Here is a 22,984-nt window from a genome sequence, read left to right as displayed (position 1 = left end):
CAAGAAATAAATATACTATTCCAAACAGGCTCTGAGACAGTCGTGGGAAAGTAGTGAGTCTGATGCAGCAGATCAGAACGTTTAGCTTAAAAAATTGACAAGCTATTCCTTTTTTCAAATAAGCACAACATTGTGCAGAAGGCAGTAGGCTACAAGCAAATGTTAGTTCCATAATGCAATTAGTGGGAAAACACCATTTTCTAAATGCACTGCACATTGCGTGTGACAGTGATGAAAACATTGGTTGGAGATGTAGGAAGAGAGGAGATCTAATAGGCTACTTTGAAGCAAGGTAAGACGCCTCATAATGTATTAAAACATTTGTCGTGTGTGTGTGTGTGTGTGTGTGTGTGTGTGTGTGTGTGTGTGTGTGTGTGTGTGTGTGTTTTGTTTTCAGTCTTTTATGTAGTGACATAATTTGTTTACATTTCAATCTAGGCGCAGGCTTTTGCAAAAAATCACATTACCGCAGTATATTAGAAACATTTTATTAAATTGTATACCAATTCCCCCTACAGAAATCCATTCATCCCCCGTGGTAGTGTCGCTGTAATCACTAATTATTCAATTATGTCCGATTAGAGGATGGGTGTTGCCAATGTCTCCGCCCAGACTATTCAGCCCCTGCGCCCTGTCGGGGGGAGACCCCGAGGGCCCTTGTGAGCCTGTGATTAGTGATGTGTCTGCAGAGAGGTGACAGAATCCCTCTTAAAATATTTTGTCTTCATTTTATGGCTACCGAGATGCAATTACGGAGCAGCGGTTCATTACCGCGTGGCGCTTCTTCATGTTTTATGCATGCTTTTCATTTACCTCTTTATTAATGAGCCAGCTAGGCTGGCCACCTTCACACTGCAGCCTGCAGGCTGCACTATGAACACTGATGTGGGTTTGTGGTGGGTGTGTTGGGTGTGTGTGTGTGGAGAGGGGGGTTCTGTGTGTGTGCACAATAGATGGTAGTTGGTCAGTCTCCCCCACCCTGCCTTGCCCTGCCTGGGTTTCCAGGTGGATCTGGGTTTGGCAGAGGTAGAGGGGATTGGAGAGGGCCAGTAGGGGTGACTAACTGCACCTCCCTCTGCAGAACAAACTCCATCTGCATCCAGCATTGAGACAGATGAGTCCAATTTGGCTCCTTAACTTTTCTGCAGTGTGATGGATGTGTGGTGGCTGTGCGCGGTGAGTAAGAGAGAGGGGGGTGAGGGGGACTCACGCGGCACTCCGCAGCTCTCAGCTCTGGCCCGGCCAGGGAGGGATACCCGGCCATCGGCAGGTTATTGATGACCTCACAGTGCCACGCCACGCTGGCCAAACCCAAGCTAATAGGCTAACGACACGGTTCTGACTGATTTTCCTCTCACACCGGATAACAGCGGAACCATCTGTACGACTGATGAGTCTTTGATAAGAGCGATTCTCCGCGGGCCTAGATAAATATTTTATCAAGCATAATGGAAATTGTCAAATCAATCTAATTGTGTAATACATTATGAAGACATCAAAATTAAACAAAGCACATATGCTATCATTTCATTTTTACGACAGGCAGGCGGCCGGGCACCCGTGGGGCTTCTGGGGGACCTCGGGGCTGGCAGCGCCCACTCTGGATATACGTCTCCCCTGTGCTGCCCATGAGCCGCCTCACACACATTTCATCAACGGATCCATTTTTCAAATGTGGACAACTGTGAGGCATAATTACATTAGGGCCTGATGGCATTTAGCCACAATATTGAGAGAGAGAGAGTGTGAAGAAGTGTTTGTGCGTGTGTTACAGCAGTATGGAAGTGATGAATACAAATTCAATCAATTAATGTATCATTTTCTCTTTTAATAAGTATGAATAGTATATTTCCACGGAGTTAGTTATTGGAGGTGAGATGAACTGGTTAAATCAGGAATCAGTTCGAAATACAGTTCTGTTGGTTAGTCGTGGAAGATGTTGTGTGAGACAGTGTATTATTTGCGAATGGTATTGATCATTTGTGTGCATGTGTGTGCAAAAACAGTATTTGGATGCACTTTCTCTTTATGTCTCAATGAGGAGGGGTAAGGTATTGCTGGGCAGCTGTCTGGTGCAGTAGAGGGATGGGGACAGAGGAGAGGAATGGGGGGAGCACTCAGAGTAAACAAATGAAAAGCTTGTGGTGTTTGACATGGAGGGGGAAGACAGAGGCTCATGATGGGATTAATGACCTTTGTCAACACACACTCACTCCATGTCACTGCAGAGGAGGAAAGAGCCTAATCAATATCACCACACACACACACACACACACACACACACACACACACACACACACACACACACACACACACACACACACACACACACACACACACATACACAGCACCTTTCTCAAACAAAAAAAACACACAAATACAATACACACTTTCACACAAACAGCATCTTTGTCAAAAGTCAGCTCTTGTTCACGTGCAGGAATGTCAGCCGAATGAAAAATAGATTTATTATATTTATATTATATTTATTATATTTATATTTATCAAATGTTTTTCTCACCCTCTCCCACTCTTTCCCGCCATCTTGTCCTTTCACCTCTACCCCCCCTCCCCCTTTCCTCCCTCTGAGTCTTCCCTCTCATTCCACTCGTCCTGCGGGGCCCCTCGGGGCCCGGGGTCAGTAGCTGATGCGCTGGCCTTTTAAGCCCAGCCTGATGTATGGCCTGTGGAAACAATGTGAAACCTTGGTTATTATTCTGTTTGCTTTTGGCTCTGACAGGCTTGAGTTAGCGTCCGACTGGGATCCTATCTCATTAGGCCAAATGCTGGAGTAAAACAATCATAAAAATCAGCAACCAGCATCCACTTAGGAGCGCCTGTCACGCAGGTTGAAGATAAACTCTGCAAATTGGAGTCAGGGAGAGAGAGGGAGAGGGAGAGATGGAGAGAGAGTGAGGCCCATATGCTCCCTGCCGTTAGGGACTCTTAATGATATGAGGTGGTTGAGTTTATATGGAGGTGCCTCTGCCTCTCCATTGATAATATTGATTGTGGTTACAGAACCCTCAACCTTGGCTTCACAGTGTGTGTGTGGTGTGCTTTGATTTGCAAACCTTCTGTTTATGCATTAGTATGGATTGTGTATGGTTTTGTGTGTGTTGTGTGTAAAATGTGTGTGTGAATGTGTGTTTATGGTAGGGGAGGAAACTTACAACAGTGGCTCTGAGGTGTGATCTATATGCATGTCAACCCTCTACCTCTCTTTCCTTCTCACTCTCCCCCTCTCTCTCTCTCTCTCTCTCTCACTCACACACACACACACACACACACACACTCTCTCTCTCTACCCTACTCTTGTTCTTCCCCTCCCCACCTCGTCGTAACATACATCTTTATCAAGCGCCTGTTGTCAGACAACATTAGATAATTAATAGGTCATTTGTCAGCCCTGTGAGAAACATGTTAAAATCCCCCCGCGCTGCCGGGATAAATCCAGTTGTCTGCTCAGAAGCCTTTGTTGTGTCAGGCTGCCATCGGCGGCACACATTTACCATAGAAAGGGCCTCATTATTAATCACAACTAATGCTAATTAATTAGGTGTGTGTGTGTGTGTGTGTGTGTGTGTGTGTGTGTGTGTGTGTGTGTGTGTGTGTGTGTGTGTTCACAAAGGGACAGGGCCTAACTTTCAGTTGTTGTACGGTGTTAATTGGTGGACTTAGCGCAGGGACTTTAATTGAGTGTTTTCCATTGGGAGAGTGGAGGAGTAGCTGACTAACATGTGGCAGGAGAAAAAACACAAGACAATGTACTCATTAATTAACACGCTCTAAGTGCACTGCTCTGGTAAGGGTTGCGCTGTGTGTGTGTACGTGTGTACGTGTATGTATGTATACACTGAGTGTACAAAACATTAAGGACACCTTCCAAATATAGAGTTGCCCCCCCCCTTTGCCCTCAGAACAGACTCAATTCGTAGGAGTATGGACTCTACAAGGTGTCAAAAGCATTCCACAGGGATGCTGGCCCATGTTGACTCCAATGCTTCCCACAGTTGTGTCAAGTTGGCTGAATGTCCTTTGGGTGGTGCACCATTCTTGATACACATAGGAAACTGTTGAGCGTGAAAAACCCAGCAGGGCTGTAGTTCTTGACACAAACTGCTGCGCTTCGCACCTACTACCATACCCCCTTCAAAGGCACTTAAATCTTTTGTCTTGCCCAATTCACCCTCTGAATGGCACACATACACAATCCATGTCTCAATTGTCTCAAGGCTTAAAAATCCTTCTTTAACCTGTCTCCTCCCCTTCATCTATACAGATTTAAGCGGATTTAACAAGTGACATCAATAAGGGATCATAACTTTCACATGGATTCACCTGTCCTGGAAAGAGCAGGCGTCCTTAACTTCTTGGATATAGGGGGCGCTCTTTTAATTTATGGATAAAAAAACGTGCCCGTTTTAAGCGCAATATTTTGTCACGAAAAGATGCTCGACTATGCATATAATTGACAGCTTTGGAAAGAAAACACCCTGACGTTTCCAAAACTGCAAAGATATTATCTGTGAGTGCCACAGAACTCATGCTACAGGCGAAACCAAGATGAAACTTCAAACAGGAAATGAGCATAATTTTTGAGTTTCTGTTTTCCATTGTCTCCTTATATGGCTGTGAGTGCGCCAGGAATGAGCCTGCCCTTTCTGTCGTTTCCCCAAGTTGTCTGCAGCATTGTGACGTATTTGTAGGCATATCATTGGAAGATTGGCCATAAGAGACTACATTTACCAGGGGTCCGCCCGGTGTCCTTTGTCTAAATTGGTGCGTAATCTTCAACTGGAGGCATTTTCCCATGAGATTCAGAAGAGAACGCACACTTCCACGAACGATATATCATCGAAGAGATATGTGAAAAACACCTTGAGGATTGATTCTAAACAACGTTTACCATGTTTCAGTCGATATTATGGAGTTAATTTGGAAAAAAGTTTGGCGTTTTGATGACTGAATTTTCGGGTTTTTTTGGTAGCCAAACGTGACGCACCAAACAGAGCGATTTCTCCTAAACAAATAATCTTTCAGGAAAAACTGAACATTTGCTATCTAACTGAGAGTCTCCTCATTGAAAACATCCGAAGTTCTTCAAAGGTAAATGATTTTATTTGAATGATTTTCTGGTTTTTGTGAAAATGTTGCCTGCTGATGCTAACGCTAAATGCTACGTTAGCTATCAATACTGTTACACAAATGCTTGTTTTGCTATGGTTGAGAAGCATATTTTGAAAATCTGAGAAGACAGTGTTGTTAACAAAAGGCTAAACTTGAGAGCTAGCATATTAATTTCATTTCATTTGCGATTTTCATGAATAGTTAACATTGTGTTATGCTAATGAGCTGCGGGGATAATTACACTTCTGGATACAGGTTTTTTTCGTAGCTAAACGTGATGAACAAAACAGAGCGATTTGTCCTAAACAAATAATCTTTTTGGAAAAACTGAACATTTGCTATCTAACTGAGAGTCTCCTCATTGAAAACATCTGAAGTTCTTCAAAGGTAAATTATTTTATTTGAATGCTTTTCTTGTTTTTGTGAAAATGTTGCATGCTGAATGCTACGCTAAATGCTACGCTAGCTATCAATAATCTTACACAAATGCTTGTTTTGCTATGGTTGAAAAGCATATTTTGAAAATCTGAGATGACAGTGTTGTTAACAAAAGACTAAGCTTGAGAGCTAGCATATTTATTTCATTTCATTTGCGATTTTCATGAATAGTTAACGTTGCGTTATGGTAATGAGTTTGAGGCTGTATTCACGATCCCGGATCGGGATGGCTAGAATCAAGAGGTTAATGTTTTGTACAAGCAGTGTGCGTACTTGTGTGTGTATATATTTTAGCTTATTAAATACAGTATGTGCATGTGTCTAAAGCTTGAAATTATCATTATAAGGGTTTAAAATGTAGTGCTACTTTATTCAAACATCTATTAATGTTTTTTTTTGTGAACATGTTTGTTGTTCATGTGCACATACACTACATATTGTGGTACATACTATATAAAGTATATATTGTGGGTTATTTTTCTTGCCTTCAGTGTACTTGACTTGATGTGTGTCCTTGGTTTAGTGACATCTCCTTTCCCCTGCTCTTTCTCTGCTGAGCTGCTGAGGGTTTGGCTGCTGTTGAAGCTCCTGTTCGGCCCCTGGAGGCCCCTCCATCGCTCAGCCTTCCAGTAAGCCCAGTATGCCCAGAGGACCTCCAGGATTCCCACAGGCTCACAGCTCTCTCACAACGCACTCACAACGTTCTTACAACGCTTTCATCTCAAAACCCCAGATAGGAAATATTCATAAGTACGCTGTAATTACTAGTATTTAAGGAAATATAAATAAACAATTCTTTACCTGTCAGAGTTTCAATTCAAAACCCATTTAGCGGACTCCCATTCAGAACCTGTTGAGATGGTTGTCTACGCTCTTTCTCATTCTCTCTCTCTCACTCCCCCTCTTTCCCCCTCTCTCCCTCTCCTGATTGGGTTCCTTCTGTATAACAGTATGTATTGGCCAGCTTTGGTATGGTGATGCTATATGATAGTGTGTCTGTGTTTTTAAACAGGATGACATACAGTGGCAAGAAAAAGTATGTGAACCCTTTTGAATTACCTGGATTTCTGCATAAATTGGTCATCAAATTGGATCTGATCTTTATCTAAGTCACAATAAAAGACAAACATAGCGTGCTTAAACTAATAACACACAAATTATTGTGTTTTTGTTGTCTATATTGAATACATAATTTAAACATTCACAGTGTAGGTGTTACTCCCTGACCTGTGAGCTTTGTATGTCTCTATTTTGGTTTGGTCAGGGTGTGATTTGGGGTGGGCATTCTATGTTCCTTTTTCTATGTTTTGTATTTCTTTGTTTTGGCCGGGTATGGTTCCCAATCAAGGACAGCTGACCATCGTTGTCTCTGATTGGGAACAATACTTAGGTAGCTTTTTCCCACCTATGTTTTGTGGGTAGTTGTTTTCTGTGTAGTGTTCTGCACCTGACAGGACTGTTTCGGTTTTGTTTATTCACTTTGTTATTTTGTTCTAGTGTTCAGTTTAATAAAAGTCATGAACACTGTGCTTTGGTCCGATTCTTCCTCATCAGACGACGATGACTGTTACAGTAGGTTGGGGAAAGTATGTGAACCCCTAGGCTAATGACTTCTCCAAAAGCTAATTGGAGTCAGGAGTCAGCTAATCTGGAGTCCAATCAATGAGACTAGATTGGAGATGTTGGTTAGAGCTGCCTTGCTCTGTAAAAAACACTCACAAAATTTGAGTTTGCTATTCACAAGAAGCATTGCCTGATGTGAACCATGCCTTGAACAAAAGAGATCTCAGAAGACCTAAGATTAAGAATTGTTGACTTGCATAAAGCTGAGAAGGCTTAAAGTACCTCTAAAAGCCTTTATGTTCATCAGTCCACGGAAAGACAAATTGTCTATAAATGGAGAAAGTTCAGCACTGTTGCTACTCTCCCTAGGAGTGGCCGTCCTACAAAGATGACTGCAAGAGCATGGCACAGAATGCTCAATGAGGTTAAGAAGAATCCTAGAGTGTGTAACGGCTTTCTTCCGTCGAAGGAGAAGCGGACCAAAATGCAGCGTGGTGGTTACTTATGTTCTTTAATGAAAAAATGAACGATACATGAAATAACTTATATCTACAAAACAACAAACGGAACGTGAAAACCTATACAGCCTATCTGGTGAAATACAAACACTAAGACAGGAACAATCACCCACAAACACACAGTGAAACCCGGGCTACCTAAATATGGTTCCCAATCAGAGACAACGATAATCACCTGACTCTGACTGAGAACCGCCTCAGGCAGCCATAGACTTTCCTAGACAACCCTACTCAGCCACAATCCCAATACCTACTAAAACCCCAATACAAAAACACACCACAAAATAAACCCATGTCACACCCTGGCCTGACCAAATAAATAAAGAAAACACAAAATACTAAGACCAAGGCGTGACAGAACCCCCCCAAGGTGCGGACTCCCAGGTCGCACACCTAAACCCATAGGGGAGGGTCCGGGTGGGCGTCTGTCCATGGTGGCAGCTCCGGCTCGGGACGTGGACCCCACTCCAACCAAGTCTTAGTCCCCCTGTAACGCGTCCTTTGATTGGCGACCCTCGCCGCCGACCTTGGCCTAATAACCCTCACCAAGGACCCCACTGGACTGAGGGGCAGCTCGGGACTGAGGTGGAAGCTCGGGACTGAGGGGTAGCTCGGGACTGAGGGGTAGCTCGGGACTGAGGGGTAGCTCGGGACTGAGGGGTAGCTCAGCATTGAGGGGAAGCTCAGCACTGAGGGGAAGCTCAGCACTGAGGGGAAGCCCAGTACTGAGGGGAAGCCCAGTACTGAGGGGAAGCCCAGTACTGAGAGGAAGCCCAGTACTGAGAGGAAGCCCAGTACTGAGAGAAAGCTCAGGCAGGTAGTAGGCTCTGGCAGATCCTGGCTAGCTGGTGGTTCTGGCAGATCCTGGCTGACTGGCGAATCCTGGCTGACTGGCGGATCTGGAAGATCCTGGCTGACTGGCGGATCTGGAAGATCCTGGCTGACTGGCGGATCCTGTCTGACTGGTGGCTCTGGCTGCTCCATGCAGACTGGCAGCTCTGGCTGCTCCATGCAGACTGCCAGCTCTGGCTGCTCCATGCAGACTGGCAGCTCTGGCTGCTCCATGCAGACTGGCAGCTCTGGCTGCTCCATACAGACTGGCTGCTCCATGCAGACTGGCAGCTCTGGCTGCTCCATGCAGACTGACAGCTCTGGCTGCTCCATGCAGACTGACAGCTCTGGCTGCTCCATGCAGACTGACAGCTCTGGCTGCTCCATGCAGACTGGCAGCTCTGGCTGCTCCATGCAGACTGGCAGCTCCATGCAGACTGGCAGCTCTGGCTGCTCCATGCAGACTGGCAGCTCTGGCTGCTCCATGCAGACTGCCAGCTCTGGCTGCTCCATGCAGATTAGCAGCTCTGGCTGCGCTGAACAGGCAGGAGACTCTGGCAGCGCTGGAGAGGAGGAAGGCTCTGGCAGCGCTAAACAGGCGGGAGACTCCGACAGCGCTGGAGAGGAGGAAGGCTCTGGCAGCGCTAAACAGGCGGGAGACTCCGACAGCGCTGGAGAGGAGGAAGGCTCTGGCAGCGCTAAACAGGCGGGAGACTCCGACAGCGCTGGAGAGGAGAAAGGCTCTGGCAGCGCTGAACAGGCGAGGCGCACTGAAGGCCTGGTGCGTGGTGCTGGAACTGGTGATTCTGGGTAGAGGACATGCACAGGAAGCCTGGTGCGGGGAGCTGCCACCGGAGGACTGGTGTGTGGAGGTGGCACTGGATAGACCGGACCGTGCAGTCGCACTGGAGCTCTTGAGCACCGAGCCTGCCCAACCTTACCTGGCTCGATGCCCACTCTAGCCCGGCCAATACGAAGAGCTGGTATGTACCGCACCGGGCTATGCACCCGCACTGGAGACACCGTGCGCTCCACAGCATAACACGGTGCCTGCCCGGTCTTTTTAGCCCCCCGGTAAGCACAGGAAGTTAGCGCAGGTCTCCTACCTGGCGTAGCCATACTCTCTGTGAGCCTCCCCCCCAATACATTTTTGGGGCTGACTCTCGGGCTTCCATCCGCGTCGCCGTGCTGCCTCTTCATACCAGCGCCTCTCCGCTTTCGCCGCCTCCAGTTCTTCTTTGGGGCGGCGATATTCTCCAGGCTGTGCCCAGGGTCCTTTTCCGTCCAATATCTCCTCCCAAGTCCAGAAGTCCTGTGATCGCTGCTCCTCACGATAAACAGGGGGAGTTGGCTCAGGTCTGAACCCTGACTCTGCCACACTCTCCCTGAGCCCCCCCCCCAAGACATTTTTGGGCTGACTCTCGGGCTTCCTTCTGCGCCGCCGTGCTTTTCTCTTCAACTCCATTCTCCTATAGCCCTCTTCTCACTGCTCCAGCGAATCCCAGGCAGGCTCCGGCACTCTCTCTGGGTCGACCACCCACCTGTCTATTTCCTCCCAAGTCGTATACTCTATACTCTTGCTGTCCATAACGTCCTCCCATGTCCATTCCTCTTTTCGCTGCTATTGCTGTCGCTGCCTGTCACCACGCTGCTTGGTCCAGTTGTGGTGGGTGATTCTGTTACGGCTTTCTTCCGTCGAAGGAGAAGTGGACCAAAATGCAGCATGGTGGTTACTCATGTTCTTTAATGAAAAAATGAACGATACATGAAATAACTTATATCTACAAAACAACAAACGGAACGTGAAAACCTATACAGCCTATCTGGTGAAATACAAACACTAAGACAGGAACAATCACCCACAAACACACAGTGAAACCCGGGCTACCTAAATATGGTTCCCAATCAGAGACAACGATAATCACCTGACTCTGATTGAGAACCGCCTCAGGCAGCCATAGACTTTACTAGACAACCCTACTCAGCCACAATCCCAATACCTACTAAAACCCCAATACAAAAACACACCACAAAATAAACCCATGTCACACACTGGCCTGACCAAATAAATAAAGAAAACACAAAATACTAAGACCAAGGCGTGACAGAGTGTCAGTTAAAGACTTGCTAACATCTCTGTTGACGAGTCTTCGATATGTAAAACATTATACAAGAATGGTGTTCATGGGAGGACACCACGGAAGAAACAACTGCTGTCCAAAAAAAACATTGCTGCACGTCTGAAGTTTGCAAAAGTGCACCTGGATGTTCCACAGCGCTGCTGGTAAAATATTCCGTGGACAGATGAAACTACAGTTGAGTTGTTTGGAAGGAACACCCAACACTATGTGTGGAGAAAAAAAAACACAGCACACCAACATCAAAATCAAGTATGGTGGAGGGAGCATCATTGTTTGGGGCGGCTTTGCTGGATCAGGGTCTGGACAGCTTGCTACCATCGACAGAAAAATGAATTCCCAAGTTTATCAAAACATTTTGCAAGAGAATGTTAGGCTATCTGTCCTCCAATTGAAGTTCAACAGAAGTTGGGTGATGCAATAGGGCAACGACCCAAAACACAGAAGTAAATCAACAACAGAATGGCTTCAACAGAAGAAAATACACCTCTGGAGTGGCCCGGTCGGAGTCCTGACCTCAACCCGATTGAGATGCTGTGGCATGACCTCGAGAGATAAGTTCACACCAGACATCCCTAGAATATTGCTGAACTGAAACAGTTTTGTAAAGAGGAATGTTCCAAAATTCCTCCTGACCACTGTCCAAAACATTTGGTTGAGGTTATTGCTGCAAAAGGAGGGTCAACCTTTTATTAAATCCAAGGGTTCGCATACTTTTCCCACCCTGCACTGTGAATGTTTACACGGTGTGTTCAATAAAGACATCAAAACATATAGTTATTTGTGTGTTATTAGTTTAAGCAGTTTAAACTGTCTTTGTCTATTGTTGTGACCTAGATGAAGATCAGATGAAATTGTATGACCAATTTATGCAGAAATGTCCATCAGTGTCAGGGGAAGACATTATAACTATGACATTAAAGGGATGTCAGGAGGTGTCCCTGCCAAGTCAGCGGTGGGGCTGAGAGGTCAGAGGTCAGCTGTAATGTCGGTGATGACCCAGATGTCTGTGGGGAGTTCATGTTGGGAGGCCCATACTGCCCAGGAGGTGCAGGAGGCCATTTTGCATCCAGCTTCAATGATGGCTTAAAAGGATACTGTGAGATTTTATGATTTGTCATTTTGTATTCTTACACAGTCAGATGAACTCATGGATACCATTTGTATGTCTCTGTGTGCAGTTTGGAGGTTGTTAAAGTTAGCATATAATTAGCTTAGCGCAATTGCTGGAAATCTCCCAATAGAGTAGCCAGCTCCTCTCAAAAGGAAGCAAATAGGCATTCTAACTGTGTTAGCTGTTAGGATTGAATCTTGTTTCTTATAATTATCAGTAAAATGAACACATTTATAAAATAGAAATAACTATGTATAGCTAAGTGCAAATTAAAGTGTAGATCTTAGAGATAATGTATTGGTATCCCAAGGTCATGCACTGAGCAGAACACCGGAATAATTATCCCTGTGAGTCATTGTAATGTTTGTTAGGGTCATTTAGTCTCAGAAGGGAGGGGTTGCCAACTGGCAATCTAACACGAAAGTATAATGAAATTCTTAAAGAATATTCAGAAATGTTATTCTTCAAAAACATAAAATACCATTAAATATCATCATACTGTCAAAAAATGTCAAATGAAATGTTGGCCATATCGCTCAGTCCCAGTCTTCATGTAAGATCTGTGGTATAATGGCGTGTTCCCTTCGCCTGTCTGTCAAAAACGGTGGACAAATGAACCTTGCAGACAAGCTGAGTTCCACCCATAAGGCGAGGAGTTCATTTCCATATGTCATGAGGAAAGACCCCTGTCAATCATGCCTATAGCCATCTGTGATTGGCCTGATAGATAAGGGATTTTCCATGCCACTATAAACTGACTCTGGCTAGCTGAACAATCTACTGGATTGAGACTCAGTTGAATATCAGAGTTTGTTAAGACTGTATGTGTTTTCTATTCTGAAAGATTTCATGTGAAATATGTCAATGGAGGGATGCATTTACATTTCTTATATGTCTGTCTTTCTGCTTCTTGTAATATTTATTTTGTGCTTTTTTTTACACTGTAAATCCCAAGAAATAGGAAACATTCAGAGACAGAGGGAGAGAGAGAGGAAGAGATAGAGGGATACAACAGGCCATGTGTGTAGGAGTGTGTTTTTTTGTGTCTGTGTGTGACTATGTCCACAGGTAGCTTATTTCTCTGTAAACATATGTTTCTCTTTGTCCCGCTGGTGCGTCCCCTGGCGTGCCTAGGCAGTGGCTGGGTCACGCCTCCATTAGGGCTTTTGTCACGGTGATTAATAGCACTTTCTATCATCTATAATTCACTCCCTGATGACGGGGGGGGCTTGCGCTGGCACTGCTCCGGGTAATGGCGTGATGTATGAGTCCGCCCAACACCTAGTGGCATAGGTGAAAATCATTCCGCCCATGAAGATACTGTCCCGGGTACAAATGTTTTCCCTCATAATAAGAAGGAATGAATTTGGTGTCGAGAGTGAGCGGCAGAACACTGGAAGTGTGCCTACTGTGTGCATGTGTGCGCATGTGTGTGTGTGTGTGTGTGTGTGTGTAGAATTATGGCATGTTTTGCTTTGTGTTACACTCATTCTGAGTTTAAGATCATTATTTTCATTGGTGCTAAAATGCCTTGTGTATTATGGATCAGCCTCAAATACAGACATTTTCTTTTAGTGTTCATGTCACTTCCTCTTTTAGCATAAGATATGAGAGTACAGACCTTGAAGGGACAGCATTGGCTGTTGAGAGTTGGGTTTTGTGTAGTAAAATCATCATTTGTCATCTATGCTAATGATGTTGATGAACATCGTGAACAGGATGTTGCCTCTAGCTGGAGTTCCCCTTTCTGCCCAGAATTCCCTTGGTGTGCCTCTTTTTGAAGGGCGTCAGCTCACGGTGATGAGGTAATCGCCAAGATTGAACAAATAAACAAAAGTATATGGTCATCAGTCAGTACACCCCCCCACCCCACCCACACCACCGGCCCCACCAACACACGCGTGCATGCACGCGCACACACACGGATGCACGCAGGCAGGCCAGACAGACAGAGACATGTGCTCATGAATGAGCTTGCACGCACGCATACTATGACCACTGATCTGTGGTCATTGTCCTTCAAAATGTTACACTATAAGATCTGAGCAGAACTGCAGTCTCACACTTATGTCTCATCTGAAGATAAAACCACCATTTTTAAAACATTTAACACATCATATTTAGCTTTTTGGAAACATTTACATTTCTGAAATGTATGTTTATGGATCAAAATTCCCCCGCTTGAATTGACCAAACTTGGGGAATTTCTGGTCTAAATCAAATATAAACTATGAGACCAGTTGGAGGGATACAGTTACTTTTAAAAGCCCTCGGTTTCAGCCATATGGCAAACTTCATCTCCAGGGTTATAACCACGTTACACAGTCCTGCACAGAAAATCATTACACATGCTGGTATAGCCACATTGGGTTGCAGGCCCTGCCTGGCACAACAGACGTTTAAAAGCTTTGCTCTTTCAACATGCTGGCCCACACAGTATGTGTGTCAAACACAATGGCAATATAGACGTGACGGACAATTGCACTGGAGAGAAAATACGAGAAAACCTCTCTCAAACATGACTTGTGCACTCACATGCACATTCGTGCAGACTTAAACGCAGAAATATAAGAAATGCCACAAGAAATTACTGGAAGTTTGAGTCCGTTTTTTCAAGCAAGCAATATTTTTAATCACTCAGCTGTTTAAAATATGCCATTACACACTGAATCATGATACCATATAGGATGTGGTATTTCAGAGGAATAAAGATAAGTTTGAGAAGAAGTGCACAATATAAAGAATGAAATACACAACAAATACAACAATCTGGACTTCTCGCTCTCGATCTATTCTTGTCCCGGTTCAACATTGCACTACTACGCAATGATAAACTTTACAGTATGCATTGGCTAGGCATTAAGAAACAGGATGCATAGATACAATGAGAAGAGATTCACACTTCAGAAATGGCTTCCATGGTGATCTCATGGTATCCATTTAAATCATAATGCCTGAAAAGCCGGTGTTTGGAAAGATATATTAGCATTCGTCTCGGGCTGGCAAACCGTGCCAATATATCCTCCAAACACCAGCTTTGAGGGCATTATCACGTTTATACAACGGGTTACCGTCATATTCAAAGAAATAATTAACATATTTTCATTAAAAACATTTTTATTCATACCATTTCATCCTTCCACAAGATACAGTCATGCCACAAATATAGGGTTACTACCCAAGCCGGTCATTGGTTCTATCAGTTCGGTTGCCAGAGACGCGACCCAGTCATTAAGTCTTTGTTCTGTATCTATGTGTAACGGATGTGAAACGGCTAGCTAGTTAGCGGTGGTGCGCGCTAAATAGCGTTTCAATCGGTGACGTCACTTGCTCTGACACCTTGAAGTAGTGGTTCCCCTTGCTCTGCAAGGGCCGCGGCTTTTGTGGAGCGATGGGTAACGATGCTTTGTGGGTGACTGTTGTTGATGTGTGCAGAGTCCCTGTTTCGCGCCCGGGTATGGGCGAGGGGACGGTCTAAAGTTATACTGTCACATATGGACGCAGTCGTTTATTCTATATGTTCCATTGCCATACTGGCTGGCAACGTTCTTTTCCCTTGCTTGCTAGCTAGCCAACTACGGCTAACTTACAGTCACGTCAAACAGTGCAGACAGAGTAACAACGAAGTAGCTGGATTTGTTTAAGCTGTTTTGTGACATTTATTTGGATACATCCATAACAATGAGCTAATGATGCGCGATTTCACCTGGCATAGAAAATGTGCTCTCTCATCAGTACACTGTTGTTCAGAGGAGCTAGCCAACAACACAGCTAACACAATCCCTTCAAACTGAAGCTGGACACTGTTGGTCAGAGGAGCTAGCCAACAACACAGCTAACACAATCCCTTCAAACTGAAGCTGGACACTGTTGTTCAGAGGAGCTAGCCAACAACACAGCTAACGCAATCCCTTCAAACTGAAGCTGGAAAGATGGCAAACTAGCTGCACTTCGTTTTATTTGACCTGTTTTCTATTGACATTTGGATGGACCAACCCTTCCTTCCATGAAGCACAGAGGACTTAGGGTCAGACACATTCCCTCTGCCCCTCACCTCCTCGGGTAAGTGCACAGAGGAGTTGTCAGAGTCCAGAATCAGAACATCTCTCTCCAGACCTCAATGACAGTACCACAGGACTCTGGAGTTTTGTAGTGCTGGAGCACAGACTAGACTGACTGTGTCCCTCTGAAAACGTCCCATTTACAGGAACCAGGTCAGCTCAAACTCACGGTGAGGCACTGCTACGTCCCTGTCTGCTGGGTTGACAGAGAGGGCTGGATCAGGGAGTAATTCCCTGTTAGGCTGTCAGTCATCATGTCCATCCTCTGACTCTTTTTCCCTCGGGCCATGTCACTTAGTAGAGTTTCCCAGAGTGCATCTTGTCAGTTCGATATACAGGGGAGAGTCCCTGTGTCATCTTACTTGATGATTTGATATTCAGGCTCAACCATTAGAAAAATTGTCTGGTAGCTGTAACATCAATCTCCTATTGAAATGACACAAGTGAAATATCCTTCATCTGTTAAGATGTTAGAGAAGTAAAATGAAGACCTGTTGTCCAAGACCTGCATTCTGGCCTTCAGATCATCAGGCAGAATCTCTAAAGACGAGTCAGTATCCAATAATAAGCTTGTTAGCACTCCCTAGGTGCCTTCCCCTTCCCCCCTGGGAACAAATGAAACAGAATAATACAAACAATTTAAATAACCAAAACACTGCGTCCTATTGACACACAGACATAACCAATCAGCTCTCTCACTCAACCAATACAGGACACACTAATCATCTCCCCTGAGAACAACCAACACAGTATATCACCCTCAGCCTCCTCTCTCTCTCTCAGCAATGCTCTTTCTGCAATCTCTCTTTTGAACAACAGAACACTGGCTTTTATATAGTTTCAGAAGGCATTGGTAATCGGATACAGCTGTATCCTGACAAGGTGGTGGGGTCAGCTCCAATTAGCCATGGAGTCGACCAATCAGCTGCTTGGGGGATTTCAGGAAGCCATTTCCTGAAATACACACTCACAAAAACACAAACTACAACACAGAAACTGGGGAACGTAACATGGATACTCCGTCTGTACACCGTTATAATCCTTTTTACTCTTGATTTCTGTTCTACCTCCAGAGGGCACTTCAATGATCTTCATCTGATTCGTCTTACTACAAACTGTCAGTCGAAACCTGACCTGGTCTGTGAGCTGCCCACCATTCAGCCTTGTTGTTGCCACTGTCGGATTCTCTTAGATAGTATAGAACATATGATGATGTCAAGTCAAACCCAATTCTTATTGCGTTCATCAGTAAAATGTCCCCCTCTCTGGTTGACTTGTAGAAAACAGGTCTCTTGAAACAAAATGTCTTAACATGAGCAGCAATATTCACTTGTTCAAATCCAGTTGAAGTCGGAAGTTTACATACACCTTATCCAAATACATTCAAACTCGGTTTTTCACAATTCCTGGCATTTAATCCTAGTAAAAATTCCCTGTTTTAGGTCAGTTAGGATCACCACTTTATTTTAAGAATGTGAAATGTCATAATAGTAGAGAGAAGGATTTATTTCCGCTTTTATTATTATGGCCAAACAGTTCTATTTTTGTTTCATCAGACCAGAGGACATTTCTCCAAAAAGTACGATCTTTGTCCCCCTGTGCAGTTGCAAACCATAATGTGGCTTTTTTTATGGAGGTTTTGGAGCAGTGGCTTTTTCCTTGCTGAGCAGCCTTTCAGGTTATGTTGATATAGGACTCGTTTTACTGTGGATATAGATACTTTTGTACCAGTTTCCTCCAGCATCTTCACAAGGTCCTTTGCTGTAGTTCTGGGATTGATTTGCACTTTTTACGCCAAAGTACGTTAATCTCTAAGAGACTGAACGCGTCTCCTTCCTGAGTGGTATGATGACTGCGTGGTATGATGAACGTGGTACCTTCAGGCGTTTGGGAATTGCTCCCAAAGATGAACCATTTTTTTTCTGAGATCTTGGCTGATTTATTTTGATTTTCCCATGATGTCAAGCAAAGAGGCACTGAGTTTGAAGGTAGGCCTTGAAATGAATTCACAGGTACACCTCCAATTGACAAAAAAATGTCAATTAGCCTATCAGAAGCTTCTAAAGCTATAACATCATTTTCTGGAATTTTCCAAGCTGTTTAAAGGCACAGTCAACTTAGTCTATGTAAAGGTCTGATCCACTGGAATTGTGCCACTGAATAAAAGTGAAATAATCTGTCTGTAAGCAATTGTTGGAAAAATTACTTGTGTCATGCACAAAGTAGATGTCCTAACCGACTTGCCAAATAGTTTGTTAACAAGAAATTTGTGGAGTGGTTGAAAAACAAGTTTTAATGACTCCAACCTAAGTGTATGTAAACTTCCGACTTCAACTGTACGTATTCTGTCTCAGTATTGAGGGGAGCAATGACCAGTGGGAGGTCCAGCAAAACAACGACTTGACAGATGGCGTCCATTCTCCTTGTCTTTCCGTCTGTCTCTCTCTGTGAGATTGAGTCTCTGACAGCCCTAATCTACAGCTCATCATCTGGACATCATCTGACAACTTCCTCTGCTCTTCCTGATGTGGTGGGTCTTCAGAAGTTGTTAGGTGGTGTGAATGATAACACCACTTTTCTCATTAACATTAGTGTGTGATCTGAGAGGCATTTCAAAATATTTCCATGGAAATAATTCAACATGATTTTAACAGCCTAGTTTATTTTAATAAACTACATTATGGACATCTACGTAGAGAGTTTGGTGGTTGAGGTGTGTGTGTATGTGTGCGTGCATCTGTGTGTGTTTATGCATGCGTCTGTGTCTCTTTATGTGTGTGTGTGCATCTGTGTGTGTGGATCAAACATTCCAGGCTGACAGCGCAGCGGTGCGGTGTCACACAGCCGTTCAGGAATGTACCGAGGCACAGGGATGTGTAGCTACAGCCTCATTAGCAACCCCACCTCCCCACCGACCCTCCCAGCTTGTCAGGGCGCGTTAGCCACAGCCTGCCACAGTCACAGGAGGAGAGGCTGCTTCCTGTGGAGGGTTTCCTGTCTGTCCTCCCTGGGCCCAGAGCAGGAGGCCCGGCAGGCCTGGCTAAGACCCGCTCTCAAATTACACCTTCATTCCCTACAAGTAATGGGCAAATCTTAACTTCCACGTAATGTTCACTTAGTCATGGATTGATGTCAATGGCAGACTAAGTGCAAATGTGGAAGTTAGGGAGTTAGAATTTGCCCCATAGTGCAATACTTCTGACCAGAGTTCTATAAAGCTCCATAGTGCACTACTTCTGACCAGAGCTCTATAAAGCCCCATAGTGCACTACTTCTGACCAGAGTTCTATAAAGCCCCATAGTGCACTACTTCTGACCAGAGCTCTATAAAGCCCCATAGTGCACTACTTCTGACCAGAGTTCTATAAAGCCCCATAGTGCACTACTTCTGACCAGAGTTCTATAAAGCCCCATAGTGCACTACTTCTGACCAGAGTTCTATAAAGCCCCATAGTGCACTACTTCTGACCAGAGTTCTATAAAGCCCCATAGTGCAATACTTCTGACCAGGGCTCTATAAAGCCCCATAGTGCACTACTTCTGACCATGGCTCTATAAAGCCCCATAGTGCACTACTTCTGACCAGGGCTCTATAAAGCCCATAGTGCACTACTTCTGACCAGAGCTCTATAAAGCCCCATAGTGCACTACTTCTGACCATGGCTCTATAAAGCCCCATAGTGCACTACTTCTGACCAGAGCTCTATAAAGCCCCATAGTGCACTACTTCTGACCAGGGCTCTATAAAGCTCCATAGTGCACTACTTCTGACCAGAGCTCTATAAAGCCCCATAGTGATACAGTATGATGGATTAAGTAGTCTAAAGTAGTGTGTTATGTGGTGAATAGTATGTAAGGCATAGCTAAGGCCTACTCTCAAATTACACTTTCATTCCCTACTACATAGCGCACTACTTTTGACCAGAGGAGACATAAAGTAATAGAATCTGTCACGGTCGTCCTCCTCTTCATCTGAAGAGGAGAGGCGAGAAGGATCGGAGGTCCAAAATGCACCGTGGTATGTGTTCATCATGAATTTGAATAAAAAAAACACTGAACACTGAAACACAAAATAACAACCGTGAAGCTAATGCGAGCTGCGCTGAAACAAGCCATCAACATAGACAATCACCCACAAACAAACAGTGCAACCCAGGCTACCTAAGTATGATTCTCAATCAGAGACAACTAATGACACCTGCCTCGGATTGAGAACCATACTAGGCCGAAACATAGAAATCCCCAAATCATAGAAAATCAAACATAGACTGCCCACCCAACTCAAGCCCTGACCATACTAACTAAATACAAAACAAAGGAAATAAAGGTCAGAACGTGACAGAATCCTTCCCAGGACACCACACACTGACGTCAAGAACAGATGCGCTACTCTTGGATTTAGTAAAAAGCCATTGCCATCTGCGCCAATGCAACATAGCCTAGATTTACATTTGTATTACTTCCAAACAAAATAACTTTTGGAGGTTTTCGTACGCTTACAATTATGTTTTGATTCTCGCTTCAACAGTCGCTATAGATTATATTTGGTTGTGATCTTTGCAAAATAACTGTTTCGGATACAGCAGTTGTTAACTCGACTGCTGACGCTACAGTATTTGAGATAAGCTGTAGCTAAAGCTAGCCAAAGAGCCATTTTACTGGTTGAAGTCCAAGTGTTTTTTTAAGAATAATGCATTTGATTTGCGATGATGACACACGTTATATTAAGCAGGACATTCATACGAGCCTTAAAATCTAATTATAATCCAAAAGCAGTGTGAAATGCACTTGGAAGCAACATGTAAATAGAGGCTTTGTTTGCTGGCGTTCTATAAGGACTCCCCCGTGTTCTGCCAAATCACCCTCGGCAATGATTGCAAACACAAAAAGGGGTCTATGGGGTCAAAAGTAGTGCACTATAAATAAGTCCTTTAGACTCCTTTGGCAGAGACACTAGTCGACAAGCAGACATTCAGTGGGCACATGTCAAACTACGCCCTATATTCTATAGTGCACCACTTCTGATCAGATCAGAGCCCCATAGTGCTCTGCTAGAAGTTGTAGTAGTAGTGCAGGGTTTACCGTGGCATCTGAGATGAGTACCCTTTCACACTAATGAGCCAAACCAAGCTGAGCTGGCCTGGTTACGCATCCACCCACCATAGTTGCCAGAATCATGCTGGAAAGGACAATGTGAAAAGCAGGCATAGTTTGGTTTGAGTCAGCTCAATAGCGTGAAAAGGTTATTGTCACCTGTGGTCAATGTCGGTGTTGTAACAGAGCGGACCACACTTCCTCATCAGGGCTAGTCAGCCACGTGCGGCCGGGTCCCAAGCAGCTCGGCGAGGGTTCAAGGGTCAGCCTGTGGTGTCCTTTCTCACTGTACTCACAATTAACCTCCGCCGACCCGGCCTCAGCCCCCTCTGTTTTCACACAGCGGCTGAATGATGAAGGTCAGGAAAGGGAAATATAAAACAGTTTAGAACAGCACAATGCTACCATGCAGCCTGTGGACCCGCCCAGCACCAAGCCGAGCCCCAGCTAGCCAAACAATCTGAACCAGCGGCTGCTTCACTATTGACTCTCTCTATCCTGCTCTCTCTCTCTCTCTCTCTCTCTCTCTCTCTCTCTCTCTCTCTCTCTCTCTCTCTGTTAGAGGTGTTTCTGGGCTACTCTACTATCACAGTAGAATCAAGCCCTTTCCTTCTCTTCAGACACTTGGCCCTGTTATCACAGCCCTGCACCACTTTCCTCCGTCTCCTGTTTATTTTAACTACCCCTACTGATCAAATATTTGTGTTTGGACCTTGTATTTTTCCCATATTATGTTCAATTGAAGATGGAAGATGTAGAGACGATCCTTCCTCGTGGTCCTTAGTGTTAGGTCGTAGGTTAGGGGAGGACTGGTTTTTCACTCTGGGTCGGAGAAGGCATAAGCCTCACTCACAACTCTCACAGGGCCATGTTAGCTGTAATATGTCATTGCTTTGTGCTTGCTTACATGATTAGGGACTTGTTTTGCATGGTGTATTTGTAGGACAATCATCTCCAGCTTCCATTTGGCTCATTCATCCCTCCTCTCCCCTGTAACTACACTACATGACCAAAAGTATGTGGGCACCTGCTCGTCGAACATCTCATTCCAAAATCATGGGCATTAATATGGAGTTGGTCCCCCCTTTGCTGATATAACAGCCTCCACTCTTCTGGGAAGGTATTCCTCTAGATGTTGGAACATTGCTGCTGGAATTTGCATCCATTCAGCCATAAGAGCATTAGTGAGGTCGGGCAGTGATGTTGGGCTATTAGGCCTGGCTCGCAGGCGGCGTTCCAATTCATCCCAACGGTGTTCGATGGGGTTGAGGTCAGGGCTCTGTGCAGGCCAGTCAATTTCTTCCACAAATACCATTTCTGTACGGGCTTTGCTTTGTGCACGGGTGCATTGTCATGCTGAAACAGGAAAGGGCCTTCCCCAAACTGTTGCCACAAAGATGGAAGCACAGAATTGTCTACAATGTCATTGTATGCTACAGCATTAAGAATTCCCTTCACTGGAACTAAGGAGCCTAGGCCGGACCATTAAAATCAGCCCCAAACCATTATTCCTTCTCCACCAAACTTTATAGTTGGCACTATGCATTCAGGCAGGTAGCGTTCTCCAGGCATCTGCCAAACCCAGATTAATCCGTCAAACTGCCAGATGGCAAAGCGTGATTCATCACTCCAGAGAACGTGTTTCCACTCCAGAGTCCAATGGCGGCGAGCTTTACACCACTCCAGCTGATGCTTGGCATTGCGCATGGTGATCTTAAGCTTGTGTGTGGCTGCTCGGCCATGGAAACACATTTCACAAAGCTCCCGACAAACAGTTATTGTGCTTACGTTGCTTCCAGAGGCAGTTTGGAACTCGGTAGTGAGTGTTGCAACCGAGAGCAGTGTTGCAACTGGCGGTCCTGTTCTGTGCTCTTGTGTGGCCTACCACTTCGCGGCTGAGCCGTTGTTGCTCCTAAACGTTTCAACTTCACAATAACACCCCTTACAGTTGACTGGGGCAGCTCTCGCAGGGCAGAAATTTGACGAACTGACTTGGAAAGGTGGCTTCCTATGACAGTGCCACATTGAAAGTCACTGTGCTCTTCAGTAAGGCAATTCTACTGCCAATGTTTGTCTATGGAAATAGCATGGTTGTGT

General features: G+C 44.9%; 1 protein-coding gene across 14 annotated transcripts in view; it reads left to right on the top strand.

Annotated features, from left to right (window-relative positions):
- The window catches only part of LOC112265381 (histone-lysine N-methyltransferase MECOM), a 204,147-nt gene that overhangs the window by 51,059 nt on the left and 130,104 nt on the right, over positions 1 to 22,984 (top strand). The gene's annotated exons all lie outside the window — the stretch shown is intronic.

Source organism: Oncorhynchus tshawytscha, linkage group LG13 (assembly GCF_018296145.1).
Source record: "Oncorhynchus tshawytscha isolate Ot180627B linkage group LG13, Otsh_v2.0, whole genome shotgun sequence".
NCBI lineage: Eukaryota > Metazoa > Chordata > Actinopteri > Salmoniformes > Salmonidae > Oncorhynchus > Oncorhynchus tshawytscha.
Note: the sequence above shows the minus strand (reverse complement) of the source record. Positions and strands in the feature narration are given on the sequence as shown.